General features: G+C 41.9%; 1 long non-coding RNA gene across 1 annotated transcript in view; it reads left to right on the top strand.

Moving 5' to 3' along the window:
• The window catches only part of LOC147343909 (uncharacterized), a 45,688-nt gene that overhangs the window by 5,820 nt on the left and 19,803 nt on the right, over positions 1 to 20,065 (top strand). The window contains exon 2 of the long non-coding RNA XR_015156232.1: positions 18,544 to 18,699. This is a non-coding gene — a long non-coding RNA (uncharacterized LOC147343909). The remainder of the gene's footprint in view (positions 1 to 18,543; positions 18,700 to 20,065) is intronic.

Here is a 20,065-nt window from a genome sequence, read left to right as displayed (position 1 = left end):
AGCCTCACTGACTCCATGGACATTAATTTCCAGGAGACAGTGGAGGATAGAGGAGCCCAGCATGCTGCATGCGGTCATAAAGAGTTGGACATGGCTCCGCGACTGAACAACAACAGTGGTATTTGTCTTTCTCTCTCTGACTCATTTCACTTAGTGTGATCATCTCTAGGTCCATCCATGTTGCTGCAAATGGTGTTACTGCATGCATTTTTAGGGCTGAGTACTGTTTATTGTATATACAATTGTATACTGTATATATATTCACCACATCTGATTTATCTGTTCTGTTGATGGATATGTAGGTCATTCTCAAATCTTGGCTATTTAACACATGTACTTTAACTGCTAATTGTAAACAGTACCACACAGAATTTAAATTTGAGAGTTTAATTTGTTTCATTTCTCACCATGAACACCAATCCATCCTAAGCTCTACCTCCATTATTTATAAAATAAAAACACTAGTATATAGGACTATGCACCCCTGACTGACCAGCAGGTATAACCCTACTCATCCATCCTTCACTCACTTCTTTGACTCATGCATTCATTCATCTACCAATTTAACAAACACATATAACTCTCTATGCTATGCTGATACTGTGGTGTATACAAAAAGAAATAGATGTAATGTTTGGTTTCTTAACTCTGGGGCTTATGCTATATATGGAGGAACTGAAACCTGTGACATCTGGGTTAAGAGCCTGACTCTGCCACTTTCTTGGTGGAGATTATTAGTTGTCTGCCCCCAACACATCCCTGACTTTGATTTAGAAATAGAAACATTTTCTTCCATCCCACACCCCCACCAGCAGCATTGCTCTCATTTGTATGTTGCTATGATTGGCCAGTGGCGCTTAAGAGAGAGGTGTTTGATGTGGATGGGTTCCAAGAAAAGTCCTTAAGAAGGGGACACAAATCTGCACTGCACCAGTTCTATCTCCCTCATGACTCCTTCTGCTTCCTCAGTGAACTATAAATGCGATTTCCAGAATTCTAGCAGCCACTTGGGGCAACGAGGCAAACTTGAAAATGAACGTCAAGTACATAGTTTGGCAGAGCAGGAACAGAAATAGCACAGGTCTAAGACTTATTGGAGGCTCCATATGAATCATAGAGTGCCTGCTTCTGAATGGGCTCAACCTGTGAATGAAGTTAATCTGTATTATGTTTAGGTTAACAGTTGACTAACAAAAATCCATCAAGTATTCTTGCCTTGATAACCCCATGAACAGTATGAAAAGGGAAAAAGGTAGGAGACTGAAAGATGAACTCCCCAGGTTGGTAGGTACCCAATATGCTACCGGAGGTCAGTGGAAAAATAACTCCAGAAAGAATGAAGGGACAGAGCCAAAGCAAAAACAACACCCAGCTGTGGATGTGACTGGTGATAGAAGCAAGGTCTGATGCTGTAAAGAGCAATATAGCATAGGAACGTGGAATGTTAGGTCTATGAGTCAAGATAAATTGCAAGTGGTCAAACAGGAGATGGCAAGGGTGAACACTGACATTTTAGGAATCAGTGAACTAAATGGACTGGAATGGCTGAGTTTAACTCAGATGACCATTACCTCTGCTACTGTGGGCAGGAATCCCTCAGAAGAATGACCATTACCTCTACCACTGTGGGCAGGAATCCCTCAGAAGAATGACCATTGCCTCTGCTACTGTGGGCAGGAATCCCTCAGAAGAATGACCATTGTATCTGCTACTGTGGGCAGGAATCCCTCAGAAGAAATGCAGTAGCACTCATAGTCAACAAAGGAGTCTGAACTGCAATCCTTGGGTGCAATCTCAATCTAAGCCTGACTTTGGCAATAAGGAGTTCATGATCTGAGCCACAGTCAGCTCCCTGTCTTGTTTTTGCTGACTGTATAGAGCTTCTCCATCTTTGGCTGCAAAGAATATAATCAATCTGATTTTGGTGTTGACCATCTGGTGATGTCCATGTGTAGAGTCTTCTCTTGTGCTGTTGGAAGAGGGTGTTTGCTATAACCAGTGCATTCTCTTGGCAAAACTCTTTTAGCCTTTGCCCTGCTTCATTCTGTACTCCAAGGCCAAATTTGCCTGTTGTTCCAGGTGTTTCTTGACTTCCTACTTTGGCATTCCTGTCCCCTATAATGAAAAGGACATCTTTTTTGGATGTTAGTTCTAAAAGGTCTTGTAGATCTTCATAACCATTCAACTTCAGCTTCTTCGGCATGACTGGTTGGCGCATAGACTTGGATTACTGTGATATTGAATGGTTTGCCTTGGTCAGACCATTCAGGTATGACCTAAATAAAATCCCTTACAATTATACAGTGGAAGTAACAAATAGATTCAAGGGATTAAGTGTGTTAAACAGAGTGCCTGAAGAACTATGGATTGAAGTTCATGACATTGTACAGGAGACAGTGATCAAGACCATCCCCAAGAAAAAGAAATGCAAAAAGGCAAAATGGTTGTCTGAGGAGGCCTTACAAATAGCTGAGGAAAAAAAAGAGAAGCTATAGGCAAAGGAGAAAAGGAGAGATGTAGCCATCTGAATGCAGAGTTCCAAAGGATAGCAAGAAGAGATAAGAAAGCCTTCTTTAGTGATCCATGCAAAGAAATAGAGGAAAGCAACAGAATGGGAAAGACTAGAGATCTCTTCAAGAAAATTAGAGATACCAAGGGGACATTTCATGCAAAGATGGGCTCAATAAAGGACAGAAATGGTATTGACCTAACAGAAGCAGAAGATATTATTAAGAAGAGGTGGCAAGAATACACAGAAGAACTATACAACAAAGATTTTCATGACCCAGATAACCACGATGGTGTGATCACTCTACCAGAGCCAGACATTCTGGAATGCTAAGTCAAGTGGGCCTTATGAAGCATCACTCTGAACAAAGCTAGTAGAGGTGATGGAATTCCAGTTGAGCTGTTTCAAATCCTAAAAGATGATGCTGTGAAAGTGCTGCACTCAATATGCCAGAAAATTTGGAAAACTCAGCAGTGGCCACAGGACTGGAAAAGGTCAGTTTTCATTCCAATCCCAAAGAAAGTCAATGACAAAGAATGTTCAGACTACTGCACAATTGCTCTCATCTCACACACTAGCAAAATAATGCTTAAAATTCTCCAAGCCAGGCTTCAAGAGTACATAAACCATGAACGTCAAGATGTTCATGCTGGTTTTAGAAAAGGCAGAGGAACCAGAGATCAAATTGTCAACATCCACTGGATCATCAATAAAGCAAGAGAGTTCCAGAAAAAGATCTACTTCAGCTTTATTGACTACAGAATAGCCTTTGACTGTGTGGATCACAACCAGCTGTGGAAAATTCTTGAAAAGATGGAAATACCAGACCACCTTACCTGCCTCCTGAGAAGCCTGTATGCAGGTCAAGAAGTAACAGAACTGGATATGGAACAGACTGGTTCCAAATTGGGATAGGTGTACGTCAAGATTGTATATTGTCACCCTGCTTATTTAACTTATATCCAGAGTACATCACGAGAAATGCCAGGCTGGATGAAGCACAAGCTGGGATCAAGATTGCTGGGAGAAATATCAATAACCTCATATTCTTGCCTGGAGAATCCCAGAGACAGAGGAGCCTGGTGGGCTGCCATCTGTGGGGTCATGCAGAGTCAGACACGACTGATGTGACTTAGCAGCAGCAGCAGCATGCAGATGACACCACCCTTTTGGCAGAAAGTGAAAAAGAACTAAAGAGCCTCTTGATGAAAGTAAAAGAGGAGAGTGAAAAAGTTAGCTAAAAACTCAACATTCAGAAAACCAAGATCATGGCATCTGGTCCCTTCACTTCATGGCAAATAGATGGGGAAACAATGGAAACAATGAGATATTTTTTTTTGGGGGGGGGGCTCCAAAATCACTGAAGATAGTGACTGCAGCCATGAAATTAAAAGACTCTTGCTCCTTGGAAGAAAAGATATGACCAACCTAGATAGCATATTAGAAAGCAAAGATATTACTTTGTCACCAAAGGTCTGTCAAGTCAAACCTATGGTTTTTCCAGTGGTCATATATAGATGTAAGAGTTGGTCTATAAAGAAAGCTGAGTGCCAAAGAATTGATGCTTTTGAATTGTGGTGTTGGAGAAGACTCTTGCGAGTTCCTTGGACTGCAAGGAGATCCAACCAGTCCATCCTGAAGGAAATCAGTCCTGAATATTCATAGGAAGGACTGGTGCTGAAGCTGAAACTCCAATACTTTAGCTACCTGATATGAAGAGCTAACTCAATGGAAAAGACCCTGATGCTGGGAAAGATTGAAGGCAGGAGGAGAATGGGATGACAGAGGATGAGATGATTGGAGGCATCACTGACTCAATGGACATGAGTTTGAGCATGCTCCAGGAGTTGGTGATGGACAGGGAGGCCTGGCGTGCTTCAGTCCATGGGGTCACAAAGAGTTGGACATGACTGAGCGGCTGAACTGAACTGAACTGAACAAAAATTAGTAAATGATAAAGCACATCATCTTGGTGAGTCTCCTCTTGTCTCTGAACCTTCTTCTCTTCAGCCTTAAAATAACACCAGCTTTATAGTGCCAACTAAAAATTGTCACTCACCATCTGGTTCTAGAAGAATTAAATCATTAGCCACTGCAGCTGCTGACCTTCCACAACCCCTGAAAAGATTTCAGGATGGAGATCAGGAACGAGGCACTCGGTGCTCTGGCAAAAACTGCCAGAACAGACTTCAAATAGATATTTTCAGTAGAACATCTGATGAGCCCGCTTTGTTGCATCTTCTTATATCTAGAAGAACACTAAAATCATTAGCAGAGATATCTGCTCCTCGTGAGTAGGAGCAACTTTCTTGTGACTAGCAACAGCCTTCCACCAAAGTGTGTGCTTCATGTCACGCCTGCCCCTTAAGTAAAGTTACATCTGTACTGACCTGTTCCCGTCTTCTTCTGAGAGTGCCTCAGAGCGAGACCAGAGAGGCTGTTTCCTGGGCTAGAGTCCTCATTTGACCCCAAATAAAGCTTATCTCATAATTCTCATGTTTTGCTTTTTTTTTTTTTTTTTAATGTTGACTGTTGAATTTTCAACTAAAAGGCTTAATGTTCATAAAACAGCCAGCACCTAGGGGGAGGAATAGCAGATATTCCCTGGGCCTGGAACACTCTGCAGTAGTCCTACCACTGGATGAGGGTGTGCTTGGTCAGAATACATGTCTCACAGGGGCTGATCTGGTTTAAGACCATGCCAGAGTGTGTTATGAAAGTTAGCTCCTCATATAAAGAGATTAGATATAAAAAGCTGAAATCATAATAGGATTTAAATAAGAAATTCAATAGAAATGTCCGAGAGCAGTAACACTGAGGGATCCACTACTTGGTGCCAAACAGAAGTGTTTGTGCCTTTTGAGCTCCATAACTGTTCTTCAACACTACAGTTTACAAGTTGCTGAAAGAGGAACACACCAGTGAGAAAGACTCATGTCATATCCATGGCATGCTGGCATTCACAGGAGATGAAGCCACTTAAAAAATTATCAACAAAATATAGGGTGTACACCCTAATACTGTGAAAACTGAAAGGAAGGAAAATATCGTATGAAAAAGCCAAACCTTTGTAAACAAACATTGTCCACATTGCTTTATTCAGACTAGGTGCAAATTCTGTGCAAGTTTTTAAAGTTTAATTTTATTTAATCATTTCAAGTACACGTCAAGTATGTGTATCTCTGAAACTACATCAAATGCTTTTTAGAAATAAGTGGATATACATTAAACAGCAGTTATTAAATAAGTAAACTGACAAATGTAAAAGTATGTAGTGGAAATAGGTAATAAATAATTTTGTTTCTGACTTTAGGTATTAGGGATTTATTATTTCAACCTAGTCACAAAATGCAAAAGATGTCCAAAATGCTGTTTGTGCTTGTTTTAAACCCTGATGTTTAACCTAATTAACACAAATAAAGGGAATAATAACTAATACACACCCGCCTCTACAGGACGTTTATGGCCTTCAGTGTGATGACTGAGAGGAAAAACTGGCGTTTTGAGTGATGTATTAATTAAGTAGGAAAAGGAGAGGGATCCGTTGTCACCATCATGATGAAAGGTGCAAAGACATTCTAAGTACATGCACTGCCTTGGGACTGGCCCAAATTCTGCCTGAGACCAGAAAAGAAATAACTGGATGTCTTTGTGATCTGTCTTTATAGGAGAGTTGAGAATTACTGATGACCCTTCAAGTTGCTTCCCTTATTAGAGAATAAATGCGATGATAAAGGGTGCAGTCCTCTACTCTGCAGTTAAGACGAGGGGAAGGCGCTTCCCTGGTGGTCCGTTACGAAGCCTCACTTTCAATGCTGCGGACTCAGGGTCAATCCCTGGTTGGGAACATAAGATCTCACCTGCTGTGTGGCCAGAAGACAAAAAAAAAAAAGAAGAAGAGAGAGAAAGCAACAACCATGGGGTCACAGAGAGAAGTGGGAGAATCATGGAGATCCGAACTTGCATTTTGCAAATGAGGAAACCAGGTCTAAAAAGAATATAAGTAATTCTTTGGAAATTTTTCTTGGGCTCCAAAATGACTGCAGATGGTGACTGCAGACATGAAATTAAAAAATGCTTGCTCCTTGGAAGAAAAGTTATGACCAACCTGGACAGTATATTAAAAAGCAGAGACATTACTTTGCCAACAAAGGTCTGTCTAGTCAAAGCTATGGTTTTTTCCAGTAGTCATGTATGGTTGTGAGAGTTGGGCTATAAGGAAAGCTGAGCACCAAAGAATTGATGCTTTTGAACTGTGGTGTTGGAGAAGACTCTTGAGAGTCCCTTGGACTGCAAGGAGATCCAACCAGTCCATCCTAAAGGAGATCAGTCCTGAATATTCATTGGAAGGACTGATGCTGAAGCTCCAATACTTTGGCCACCTGATGTGAAGAACTGACTCATCTGAAAAGACCGTGACGCTGGGGAAGATTGAAGGTGGGAAGAGAAGGGGATGACAGAGGATGAGATGGTTGGAAGGCATCACCAATTCGATGGACATGAGTTTGAGTAACTCCAGGAGCTGGTGATGGACAGGGAAGCCTGCTGTGCTGCAGTCCATGGGGTGTCAAAGAGTTGGACACGACTGAGTGACTGAACTGAACTGAGGAATTTTTCATAAATCAGAAAATGTGGCATGGGGCTTATAAGATCAAAATATGATGGGAAGCTAAAAGAAAAATAACAATGCATGCCTACTGGGCTTAACTTAATTTCTTCCATTTGCAAGTGAAAGAATATTTTTCTAGTTTAATTTTCAAAAATTCTCCATTTAAAATCAATGAATAGTAGTAATGATGATATACTTAAAAATGGTGTTTAGACCAAAATTGATTTCTGCTTAGATGATGGGCTGGTAGCCTAAAATATTTCAATAAGGAAATAAAAGATACTGCCCTCAAGCCCTTTGGTAACAGGATAGAAAATAGTGTATTTGTGTGTGTGTGTGTGTGTGTGTGTGTGTGTTGTAGTGGGAGGGAGTAGGTACAAGAAAAGATCTGGAGTGAACAACTGGATCTATTCCCAGAAGTTCAGAAGTTCGGAAAGGGGATCTATCTTAAGGGTGAATTCCAGAGTGGATTGAACTGTGTGTGAAAATGAAACTCTGTTTTGCTCTCTTGACTTCTTACTGGGCTCCCAAGGTGTCACTAATGGGAAAGGACCCACCTGCCAATGCAGGAGATGTAAGGGGCCTGGGTTGGATCCCTGGTTTGCAAAGCTCCCCTGGAGCAGGGCATGGCAACCCACTCCAGTATTCTTGCCTGGAGAACCCCATGCACAGAGGAGCCTGGCGGGCTACTGTCCATAGGGTCACAGAACAGTTTTATTGAAGTAAAGACCCTCAGAATTTTCCCAGTAAAACCACTATCGTGGTTAACACCAATGTCTCAAACTACACACAACTAACTAAATGAACAGAGTGAACCTCAGTTCAGTTCAGTTCAGTCATGGACTACAGCATGCCAGGCCTCCCTGTCCATCACCAACTCCCTGAGCTTGTTCAAACTCATGTCTATTGAGTCGGTGATGCCAGGGCTATATAATCATGAAAAACATCATTCTCCAGAACTGACTCCAGCCATGTTGCTTTGCACTTCCATTTTCTGGTTCTATATCCTTCCAGTCAGTCTAGGTAAATCTTTTCTACTGTCTTTCCATCCTCTGGGCCAAGCCTTCACCCCTTTCTGCCAGTGTTGGAACATTCTACAACACTTTGATGCTGGCACGATCTGCCTAGACACAGCAAGCCATGGGTACACCCCAAGGTAATCACTGATCCCACGTCCTTTTGCCATGCCCAACATAAACTTAGAGACCGCACATTGTAAACAGGAGAGAAAACCACAGTGCCTCTGGGCAGACAGATGACTTAGGGCTCTGACAGCATCTTCACACTTCCCCTTCCCCACGGCTACACGCTCACGTCGGCCTTGGGGTGACAGAAGACGTCGGCCGTCTTGTATCAGTCTTGAAGAGACGCACGAACCAACGCACACTCAGCTCCATTCATCTTTGCATCCTTCTCAAAAGCGAGAAAATGAGAAGCGCATGCCTATTAAAGAGACTGTGTGACGCCAAAATAAGAAGCGCATTTTGTAAAGAGTTCAAGTAACTTACTTCTTGATTTGCCAAACTGACAACACCTTGGAAGATGGCCAAGTGTTGAGATGGCCTGCTAATCATGGAGTCACATGTTTTCTTGGGTGAGGTAAAAAATTGAGAGATGGACTTATTTTCTAATATGATTATACATTTTTAAGATGCCACTGATCATTTTTAGTTCTATAGGAGGAATTGTGCTTTAGCTAAGGTGAGAGAGATTTAAGCTAAATAAGTAAGAATTCTTGTCAGAGTGTGATTAGACAATGAAAGGGAAAGCTCAGAAAATACATGTTTCCAAATAATCAAAGAATCTGGTGTTCAAGGACTGATACATCAATCAGTGCGAAAAGCCAGTCCTCCCTAACTGTGCTGGGCCTAGCCTCTCCCGGAATCAACTACCTGGATCTGACACACTTTCAACTTGATATCTTTCAGTGGCATGGTGTTGCCCTCTATGGGGAAATTGGACGTTTTAAAAACTTGTATTGATTAAACGATGCTAACAGGCATTTACTGGGAGGAAGTCTAAGGACGACAGACATCTCACAACTCTTTAAATTGAAGTGTAGTTGATTTACAATGTTGTGCCAAGTTCTGCTGTGCAGCAAATGACTCAGTTATGCACATACGCGCATTATTTTCTATATTCTTTTCCATTATGGCTTACCCCAGGAGATTGTATGTAGTTCCTCATACGAAATAGTAGGACCTTGTTGTTTATCCATTCTAAATGTCCTAGTCTCCATTTCAGCCAACCCCGAAACTCCCATTCCATCCCCCTTCTCTCACTGCTGTAAGCCTGGTCTCTCTGTGATTTTACTTCTGTTTCATAGATAGGATCATTTGTGTCATATTTTAGATTCCACATATAAGTGATATCATATGGTGTTTGTCTTTTTCTTACTTACTTCACTTAGTATTATAACCTGTAATTGCAAGCGTGTTGCTGCAAACAACACTATTTTATTCTCTTTATGGCAGAGTGATATTCCGCTGTATCTATACATTACCACATCTTTTTCTTTTTTCCTTAAAGAGTGTGGTACCTGTGTCTTAACTGACAGTAAGACGGATGAAACAAGATGGAAATGCCAAAATATGTTATTGGTACACAACATTAGGACTGTTGTTTAGTCACAAGTCATGTCCGGCTCTTTTCAACCCCATTGACTGTATTAGGCTCCTCTATCCTTGGGAATTCCCAGGCAAGAATACTGGAGTGGGTGGCCATTTCTTTCTCCAGGGGATCCCCCATCGAGGGATTGAACCTGTGTCTCCTGCATTGGCAGGCGGATTCTTTACCACTAAGCCACACTGGCATTAATCGAAAGAAAGAGGTGACACCCCATTTCAGTGGTGAGGGTGTGCCACATTTTCTTTATCTGTCCCCTGTTGATAGACATTTAGGTGGTTTCCGTCTTGGCTATTATGAGTGGTGCTGCTATGCGCATAGAGGTGCAAGCGTCTTTCTGAACTAGTCTCGTCAGGGTTTATGCCAGGCGTGTGCCTGCACGATCATGCGTTAGCTCCAGGTCTAGCTTCCTGAGGAGCCTCCATACTGGTTTCTCTAGCGGCGGCTCCAACTTACGTTCCTACCGACAGTGTAAGAGGGTTCCCTTCTCTTCACACCCTCTCTAGTATTTGTTATTCATAGGCTTTTATGATGGCCATTCTGACCTGTGTGAGGTGGTACCTCATTGTAGTTTTGATTTGCATTTCTCTCATCATTAGTAATGTTGAGCATCTTTTCATGTGCCTACTGGCCATCTGTTAAGACATCTTGCAATTCTTGAGACCATCTGGCACAAGCAAGAAATGAATGATCTTTATTATACACAATTTTCAGAAAATTAGCCACTAGACAGTCAAATAAATGAAAAGTTGTTTATATTTATCTGAACCCACAAACAGCAAGTTTTCATAAAATTCTAAGTATTTTAGCAGTTTTATTTTATTTATTTTTGGATGTGTCACGTGGCTTGTGGGATCTTACTTCTCCAGTTAGAGACTGAACCCTGGTCCTCAGCAGTGACAGCATGGACCCCTGACCACTGGACAACCAGGGAATTCCATGACACTGCTTTAATGTGTGCTGAAGGCTCCGGGAAGTGGAACTATTGTGTGTATAGAGTAAAGATCTTCCTTTTTTTTGTAAGGAATTGTATGTAGCATTGTTTGTTATTTCAGAAAACTACATGCCAACAGCAGTGCTTTCATGGTATTTGGGACTCCATTACACACTCCTGTATCAATCAGTATGTGTAGTTGTCACATTCCAGAAATTCTACAGTTAGAGGGAAACATCTGACTACTTAATTTACCTTTTAGGATTTGTGTATCAAAACTAGTATTTCATTATCACCTACTTTCCTTTTACATTATTTACTTTCAGTTCAGTTCAGTTCAGTCACTCAGTCGTGTCTGACTCTTTGTGACCCCATGAATCGCAGCACACCAGGCCTCCCTGTCCATCACCAACTCCCAGAGTTCACTCAGACTCACATCCATCAAGTCAGTGATACCATCCAGCCATCTCATCCTCTGTCATCCCCTTCTCCTCCTGCACCCAATCCCTCCCAGCATCAGAGTCTTTTCCAATGAGTCAACTCTTCGCATGAGGTGGCCAAAGTACTGGAGTTTCAGCTTTAGCATCATTCCTTCCAAAGAAATCCCAGGGCTGATCTCCTTCAGAATGGACTGGTTGGATCTCCTTGCAGTCCAAGGGACTCTCAAGAGTCTTCTCCAACACCACAGTTCAAAAGCATCAATTCTTCGGTGCTCAGCTTTCTTCACAGTCCAACTCTCACATCCATACATTTAGAATTCATGAATTTCTATTAATTTTTGATGTATAGATAGTTCAGTAAATATGATTATCATTTCAGGATGCTAAAGACCCATTACAAAGTACCTGTTACCAAAAGACGGGGGTGGGGCCGGTAGTCTGCACCACTAGTTAACTGGATTAAATGAAGTCTTCGGGTCCTGGACACTGGATTTGTAGAGGTTTCTCATTAGATTCTAAAGGCTTTGCTATTGATATAAAGGGCTGAGAATCAATATTGTGAAAACTGGAAGCCTCAAAAGATACACTTAAACAATCAGGGAGGATTCTTTGGATTTTTATACTAAAATGCACATTGTCTAAGCTCCTGCTTGGCAGACAGGCCTGACAGATCCAACAAGGTGGGAGTTAGTCTGATAAGGGAGGAGGAGGGCAAAATAAGAATTTTTTGAGAACTGGGAAACAATGCCCAAAGCCAAAGATTTAAAAAAAAAATTAATGAAGTGTTAAATACCTTTTGGGTACTCTAAAGGATTCTAATATTATGAGGGAAAAATCAAAGTATAAAAGTTCAGGTATAAGCCCCTTTAAAGTGGGGCTTTAAAGATAGTGACCATAAGTCAAGGGTCAAGGGTAAATAATTAATATATCAAGCTGTGTTTAAATAGTTTACATTGCACAAAATAGAGATCATCTAGCCCTCTCCCCAGCCCTAAGCATTTCATCAAGATACACTGGATAATACATTTACCAAGGTATCTCAACTTCTAAGGATGGGCCCTACCTACAGGTCCCCTCAAATCTTATAAGCTCCCCAGACTGTGGTATTCTATTGTAGCACCCCAAATGAACTAAGACTGAAGAAGTTAACTCTAGCTTTGGGTTAGAACTGTGTCTTTTGACCTATAAAGGCCACAGCATTTAAAAAAGAAAAGATAATCTACTTCTTGTTGTTATGAATGCATCACTTCATCCATAACAACAGTTCTTCAATGTCCAAATTGATACATTTGAGCTAAAAAGTATACTGGGCTTCCCTGGTGGCTCAGTGGTAAAGAATCCACCTGCCAATGCAGGAGATGGGGGTTCAATCCCTGGTCCAGGAAGATACCCTGGAGAAGAAAATGGAAACCCACTACAGTATTCGTGCCTGGGAAATCGCACTGAGAGAGGAGCCTGGTGGGCCACAGCCCATGGGGTCACAAAGAGTCAGACACGACTCTGGGACTCAAACAACAAGTAGACTATCTTTCCTTTTTTTATTGCTGTTGCTTTGATAGATCAAAAGACCCTGTTCTAACCCAAAGCTAGGTTAACTTCTTATTCTGTCTTAGTTCATTTGGGACGCTATAACAAAATACCACAGTCTGGGGGACTTATCGATAGCATAAATTAATGTCTCACAGCATTGGAGGCTGGAAGTTCAAGGTCAGGATGCCAGCACAGTCAGGTTCTGGTGAAGCCTTTCTTCCAGGTTGCAGACTGTCGCCTTCTTTCTGTGGCCTCACATGACAGAAGGAACCAGGGAGCTCTGTGGGGGTCTCTCTTATAAGCACTAACCCTTTCCATGAAAGAAAGCTCCACTTTTGCGATGAAAGCACCTATGGAAGTTCTCACCTCCTAATAACATCACACTGGAAAATAGGATTCAACATATGAGTGGGGGTGGGGGCGCAGACATCCAGACCGTAGGTCGTGAAGTTGACATGGACTGTTCCATTCGTAGCACTCAATGAGCCTTGCCTCACGCACTCATGCCTTACATGCCCCTCTCCCACATGGACTCTGGACTTGGCCAAGGGACTTGCTTTGGTCAACGGAGCATCAGCTAGTATGATGCAAGCAGAGAATTAATAAGCATTTGCACATTTCATGTTCCCTTTTGAGATGCTCATATTATGTTCTTAGTCACTCAGTTGTGTCCAACTTTTTGTAACCCTATGGACTGTAGCCCACCAGGCTCCTCTGTCCATGGGATTCTTCAGGCAAGAATACTGGAGTGGGTAGCCATTCCCTTCCCTAGGAGGTTTTCCCAACCCAGGGATTGAACTCAGGTCTCTGGCATTGAGGGTGGATTCTTTACCAGCTGAGCTACCCGGGAAGCCTGCTCATACTATGAGGAAGCTCAACTAAGCACTAGCGGGAGTGTTGACTAAAAAAGATGCACAACTTGAGAGCTGCAAGTTAAGTTTTATTTGGGGAGGCAGCACCTCAGTTAGTCTGAGAGACTGCTGAGAAGGCCAATATATAAAATTTTGGTGAAGGGACAGTTCGATGCAATCAAGCGCTTACTTTATAAGAGGTTTTCTGCAAGTCACAAGGGTCTGATGTCATCATGAAGGGACTTAGTGCTTCTCTAGATATGAGGAGCTGCAAGGACTGAGATCATAAAATCTGTTCCTAAAAACACCCAGCCATCTAAAGACCTGTCCCACCAGCTTCCCTGGAGCACAGAGCGCCTGACTCCACCCTGCACTCCTCAGCAGGTGCTGAGGGTCAACAGCTATGGCAGCACAAGGCTCAGTCTCCACAGAGGCAGATGGCAAATGCCCTTGTTCTTGTTGTTTGGTCGCTGGCAAATGCTCTTGGCAAGTGCCAACTTGTAGTTGACAGGGGCCAAATTGAAAACGATGAAAGAAAATAGCCCCAAGACAGAACTGAGGTCCTGACCACATGACTCGAAAGCAGTCATGGGCAGCCCTTGAGTATTGGGACTGATCTGTTGAAGCCCTGAGCACCATGGGGACACACACCCATCTTTTGCCCTGGCTCAATTCCCGATTTTCAGAAGGGTGAGCAACAAAAGTTACAGGGTGGTGGTTTTAAATCACCAAGTGGCACAAGGTAAGAGAACAGGGAGCCTTCACGACCCTGAACCAAGGCCGTCGTACTTGTGGAAGCAAAGAGGGCGCACTTCAGCTGTTTTTCTATGGAAATGCTGGCGAAAGTCCCTGCTTCTGCATTCTGGATCAAAATCCAAAGTATCTCTGGATATAATAACTAGTGTTTTCCAATACAAAATCATATGAGGGTTTGGGCATGACATGGATTAAGTTATTTCCTATTTGTTAGTTTTAAATGTCAGCATCATGCCATTTCTACAGGGTCAGTGGAAATTCTCAAGAACAGAAAATGGTGTGGAAAATTGGAAGTTTGGCTCTTTTGTAAAAATGAATATTCACCAAATGAAAATTTTGTTTTTTGATTTAGAGAGTAAGACTGGCAGTCTACAGATCACTGCATTTGCATAGTAATATCATTAATATACTTTTACTGGTATACAGAACACCATGTAAATTGACCGTAACACGCATGTACTGCAAGACATTCAGAAATATTTAACTATTTGCTTCTTTTTAATTCTAAAATTTAGATCCATATACTATGGAACATGTTTTTGCTTTCAGTAGAGCAAGAGGGCTGTGATATTTTAATTCTTCCATCAACAGTCTGTTTGGGCAAAATTTGAGCATCTACAGTTTAAGATCTGTAAGATGCCTGGAAGGCCACCCCTCTCTTCCCTATCCTGGCTATAATTACATCATCCCCTACTCCATCCGTAGTAAATAACTGTTTCACAGAAAAACCTGGCACAGATGAGTGATTGTGTGGAAAACCTTGCTTTGCCCTGCTACAGGCTTGAAAGGCCTTGCTGTCCCTAAATGCAGAGCCGCTTGGTAAAGACACACCAGCATTTCCACAAAGACCCACACCGTCATCTTTCCTGATATGCTTGTATTGGGTAGATTCCCCAATTGTTTTGATGAGAAAAAATTTCAATCAAAGTTTAAGTTGCTTTATTTTCCTTACAATAAAATTATTTTCTAAGGTAAATTAAAATGTAAACAAGTGGCTATATGTCAAAAGCACAGGCTGAAGCAGTTGTTTAGCTGTACTCTCTCATGCAGACACGCTTCTTTTTGTTGTGCTTTTCTTTATCAAGCTTTACAGATATTGCAGTTTTTAGGCATTTAAGTTTTCTGGCATCTCTGTGTCAAGCAAGTCTCTTGGTATCATTTTTCCAACAATGTTTTCTGACTTTGTGTTTCTGTATCATATTTTGTTTCTGTCTCACAATATTTCAAACTTTCTCATTATTACTATATTTGTTATGGTGATCTGTGATTAGAGATCTTTGATGTTACTCTTGTCATTGTTTTGAGGTGCCACAAACTTCACCCGTGTAAGGCAGTGAACTTAATCAAATATTGCCTGTATTCTGGCTGCTCCATGGATGGGGCATGCCGCTGCCTCTCTCCCACTCCTCTACACCCCTGTTCCCTGACATGACGATACTGAAACTAGACTCTAATGTCCCTATAATGGCCTGTAAGTGTCCAAGTGACAGAGTCACACACCTCTCACTTCCCATCAACAGCTAGAAATAATTAAGCTCATTGAGGAAAGCATGTCAACAGCCCAGATTGGCTGAAAGCTAGGCCCTTTGAACCACACAATTAGCCAAGTTGTATGTGCAAAGGAAAAGTTCTTAAAATGTGACCCCAATGAACACAAGAAGGATAAGAAAGCAAAACAGACTTATTGCTAACATGCAAAAAGGTTTAGTCATCTGTACAGAACGTCATATCTGCCACAATATTTTTATAAGCCAAAACTTAGTTCAGAGCATGACCTTAGCTCTCGTCAAGTCTGTGAAGGCTGAGAAAGATGAGGAAGCTGTGAAGGTAGCAGAAGTTAGTTCATGAACAACAAAGGGAAAAAGAAAGGAAGTCAGTCTCCATAACATAAAACTGCAAGGTGAGGGATTTCCTGGTGGTCTGGTGGTTAAGAATCCATTTTGCAATGCAGGACATGTGGGTTCCTTCCCTGGTTGAGCACTAAGATCCCACATACCTCGGAGCAACTAAGCTTGTGCACCACAGCTACTGAGCCCAGTGATGCAGCTGGAGACTCCCGTGCACCTCAGCAAGGGATCTCACACGCTGCAACTAAGACCCAAAGCAGCCAAATGAATAAATATTTAAAAATGCAAGTGAAGCAGCAGCAAATTATCTGGAAGATCAGGCTAAGATAATTAACTCAGGTGGCTACACTGAAAAGCAGCTCTTCAATGTAGATGAAACAGCTTTACTTTGGAAGATGCTATCTTCCAAAGTAAAGGACTTTCATAGCTAGAGAGGAGAAGTCAATGCTTCAAAACTTCAAAGGACAGGAAGACTCTCTAGTTAGGGGGTAATGCAGCTGGTGACTTTAAGTTGAAGCTAATAATCACTCACCATTTCAAAAATCCTAGGGCCCCTAAGAATTATGCTACATTTACTGTGTGCTCTCTAAATGCAACAACAAAGCCTGGATGATAACACATCTATTTAAAACATGGTTTACTGATTATTTTGAGCTCATTCTTGAGACCTACTGCTTGGAGAAAACAGATTCCTTTCAAAATATTACTGCTCATTAACAATGCACCTGGTCACCCAAGAGGTCTGATGGAGTGATGAACAGGTACAACAAAATTAATGTTTTCATGCCTGTTGGCACAATGTCCATTCTGCAGCTCATGTATTAAGGAGTCACTTAGATTTTCAAGTCTTATTTTTTTTTAAGAAATCATTTTGTAATGCTATAACTGTGATTCTTTGATGCATCTGGGTAAAGAAAATAAAAAACCTTCTGAAAAGGATTCATCATTCTATTTTTTAAAAATATTTGTGTATTTAGTTGGCTGCTCTGTCTTAGTTGCAGCACGAAGGACCCTCCGTCTTCCCTGCAGCTTGTGGGACCTTTAGCTGTAGCATACAGGTTCTTAGTTGCCGCATGTGGGATCTAGTTCCCTGATCAAAAATCAAGCGCCCCCTACGTTGGGAGCTGGAGTCTTAGCCACTGGACCACCAAGGAAGTCCCAAAACATCGCCACTCTAGATGTCATCTTAAAACTTTTGTGATTCACAGGAAGTCAAAATATCTACATTAACGGGAGTTTGGAGGACACTGATTCCAATCTTTATGGATGACGTTATGCTGCTCAAGGTGTGAGATGAGGAAATAACTGCAAATGTGGTGGAAATAGCAAGAGAACAAAAATTATAAGTGGAGCCTGAAGATGTGGCTGAGTTGGGAAAATCTCAGGATAAAACCCTAAAGGATAAGGAGTTGCTTCTCGTGGAAGAGCAGAGAAAGGGGTTTCTTGCAATGAAATCTGCTCCTGATAAATATGCTGTGGAGATGATTGAAATGACAACAAAGGATTTTAAATATTCTTGTTATTTAGTCACTAAGTCCTGTCCAACTCTTTGCAACCCCATGGATTGCAGTGTGCCAGGCTTCCTTGCTCTTCACTATCTCCCAGAGTTTGCTCAAACTCATGTCCATTGAGTCCATGATGCCATTCAATCATCACATCCTCTGTGATCCCCTTCTCCTCCCGCCTTCAATCTTTCCCAGCATCAGGGTCTTTCCCAATGAGTCCGCTCTTCACATCAGGTGGCCAGAGTATTAGAGCTTTAGCTTCAGCATCAGTCTTCTAATGAATATTCAGGATTAATTTCCTTTAGGATTGGCTGGTTTGATCTCCTTGCAGTCAAAGGGATCTCAGGAGTCTTCTCCAGCACCACAATTCAAAAGACTTTCCCAAAGGGACCAAGCCTGCACCTCTTACATCTCCTGTATCGGCAGATTCTGCATCACTAGTGTCGCCTGAGAAGCCCTTAGAATACTACATAATCCTATTTGGTAAATCTTAGCAGTGGTGTTAGTGGTAAAGAGCCCACCTGCAGAATATTACATAATCCTATTTGGTAAATCTTAGCAGTGGTGTTAGTGGTAAAGAGCCAACCTGCCAGTGCAGGAGACAGAGAGAGGAGTGGGATCAATCCCTGGATCAGGAAAATCCCCTGGAGGAGGAAATGGAAATCCACTCAGATATTCTTACTGGGAGAATCCCATGGACAGAGGAGTCTGGCGGACTACAGTCCATAGGGTCACAAAGAATGGGACACAACTGAGATGACTTATCATGCACGCATTTGAGAAAGCGGCGGCAGGGTCTGAGAGGGCTGACTCCTATTTTGAAACAAGTTACATTATGGGTCAAAATGCTATCAAACAGCATTGCATGCAAAAAGAAATTGTTCATAAATTAAAGACTCATTTAATGTGGAAAACTTCATTTCTGTCTTATTTTAAGAAATTACCATGGCCACTCCAACCTTCAGCAACTACCAACTTGATCAATCAGCAGTCATCAACACTGAAGCAAGACCCTCTGGCAGCAAAGATTATAACTCATTGAAAGCCCAGATGACAGTTTGCAATTTTTATCAATAACGGCTTTTTAATTAAGGTATGTACATTTTTTAGACATAATACTATTGCACACTTAATAAACTATGGTACAATACAAACATAACTTGTATGCACTGGGGAAAAAAAAATCATGTTCCTCCCTTGATCACAATATTCACTTTATGAGGTGGTCCAGAACCAAACACCCAATATCTCCATGGTATGCCAGTAATGCTTTTGCAGAATAAATTTGAAAGAGAATTTCTTGTGTTTTATTTTCAATTCCACACTAGTTCTGTAAACCTACTTCTCTGATTCTTCAACCATGACCCATTCCAATCAGAGGTTATCACATTTCAGAGGTGGTAGAAGGGGAAAGCATAAATGGAAAATGTAGCCATACTTGCAGGCTACCATGGGGATCTTAAGCTGAGAGGCTGGGAACCACGGTGCCATTTCCAGTGTAAACGAGCAGCCAGGGCTGTGTTAGAAGAAGGAGGTAGGAGCCTGCAGGAGAGGGGTGAGGAAGAGAAGGAAGGCACATGATGAGGCAGGAAGAAGAGAAGGAAGGCACATGATGAGGCAGGAAGAAGAGAAGGAAGGCACATGATGAGGCAGGAAGAAGAGAAGGAAGGCACATGATGAGGCAGGAAGAAGAGAAGGAAGGCACATGATGAGGCAGGAAGAAGAGAAGGAAGGCACATGATGAGGCAGGAAGAAGAGAAGGAAGGCACATGATGAGGCAGGAAGTGAGTGAGGAGTCTCCTTCCTGGCTTGTGTCAGTTTCACTAGTACTGTTCTGTGATCACCTCAGTTTTACCCCCCTCCCCAGCCTCCTGCTTTGCACTGTTTCTGTTCGTCTTCTGGCTGTACACAGTAACTTCTCCGAATGTGAATCTTTAGATACAACTGTCATATGTTAGGAAGGCCCCTGATTAGCAGAAACTTCGAGGCTCCTGAAGAGACAAGGTAACCTCCAGCCATGAATCCCACGGGGTGATGGAAAATGCCCTGGACCAAGTCTCAAAACACAGGTTATCTCCCACTTTGGTGTAAGTCACTTAACCTTTCTTCAGCCCAAGGTTGTTGTGAATACGGGAAAGAGAGCAAAATGCTTTACTCTGTGGATCTCAAGAGCTACTTCCAAGAAAGTTACCAGTCAGATATTACTGCAACAAGGAAAAATGGTCACAGTTCCTAATTTTCATCCCTGAAACCATTTCACAGTGACACCATGCAGTTGGTATACATATGTTTGTCTCTCCAGGCTTTATGCTCTATATTTTAATTTTATGGTAAAGCTTAATACACACCTTTAAACTGCAATTTTGTAAATGGACCTTTAGTCTCATGTTGTATAAGAGTCACAGAAAATAAGATGCAATGGATTAGATAGTAAATATGTTTATGTCATACACAAAGTA

This window comes from Bos grunniens, chromosome 27 (genome assembly GCF_055505025.1).
Source record: "Bos grunniens cultivar Pamir isolate PY7600 chromosome 27, Bosgru_T2T1.0, whole genome shotgun sequence".
NCBI lineage: Eukaryota > Metazoa > Chordata > Mammalia > Artiodactyla > Bovidae > Bos > Bos grunniens.
This window is presented reverse-complemented; position numbering and strand designations above follow the sequence as displayed.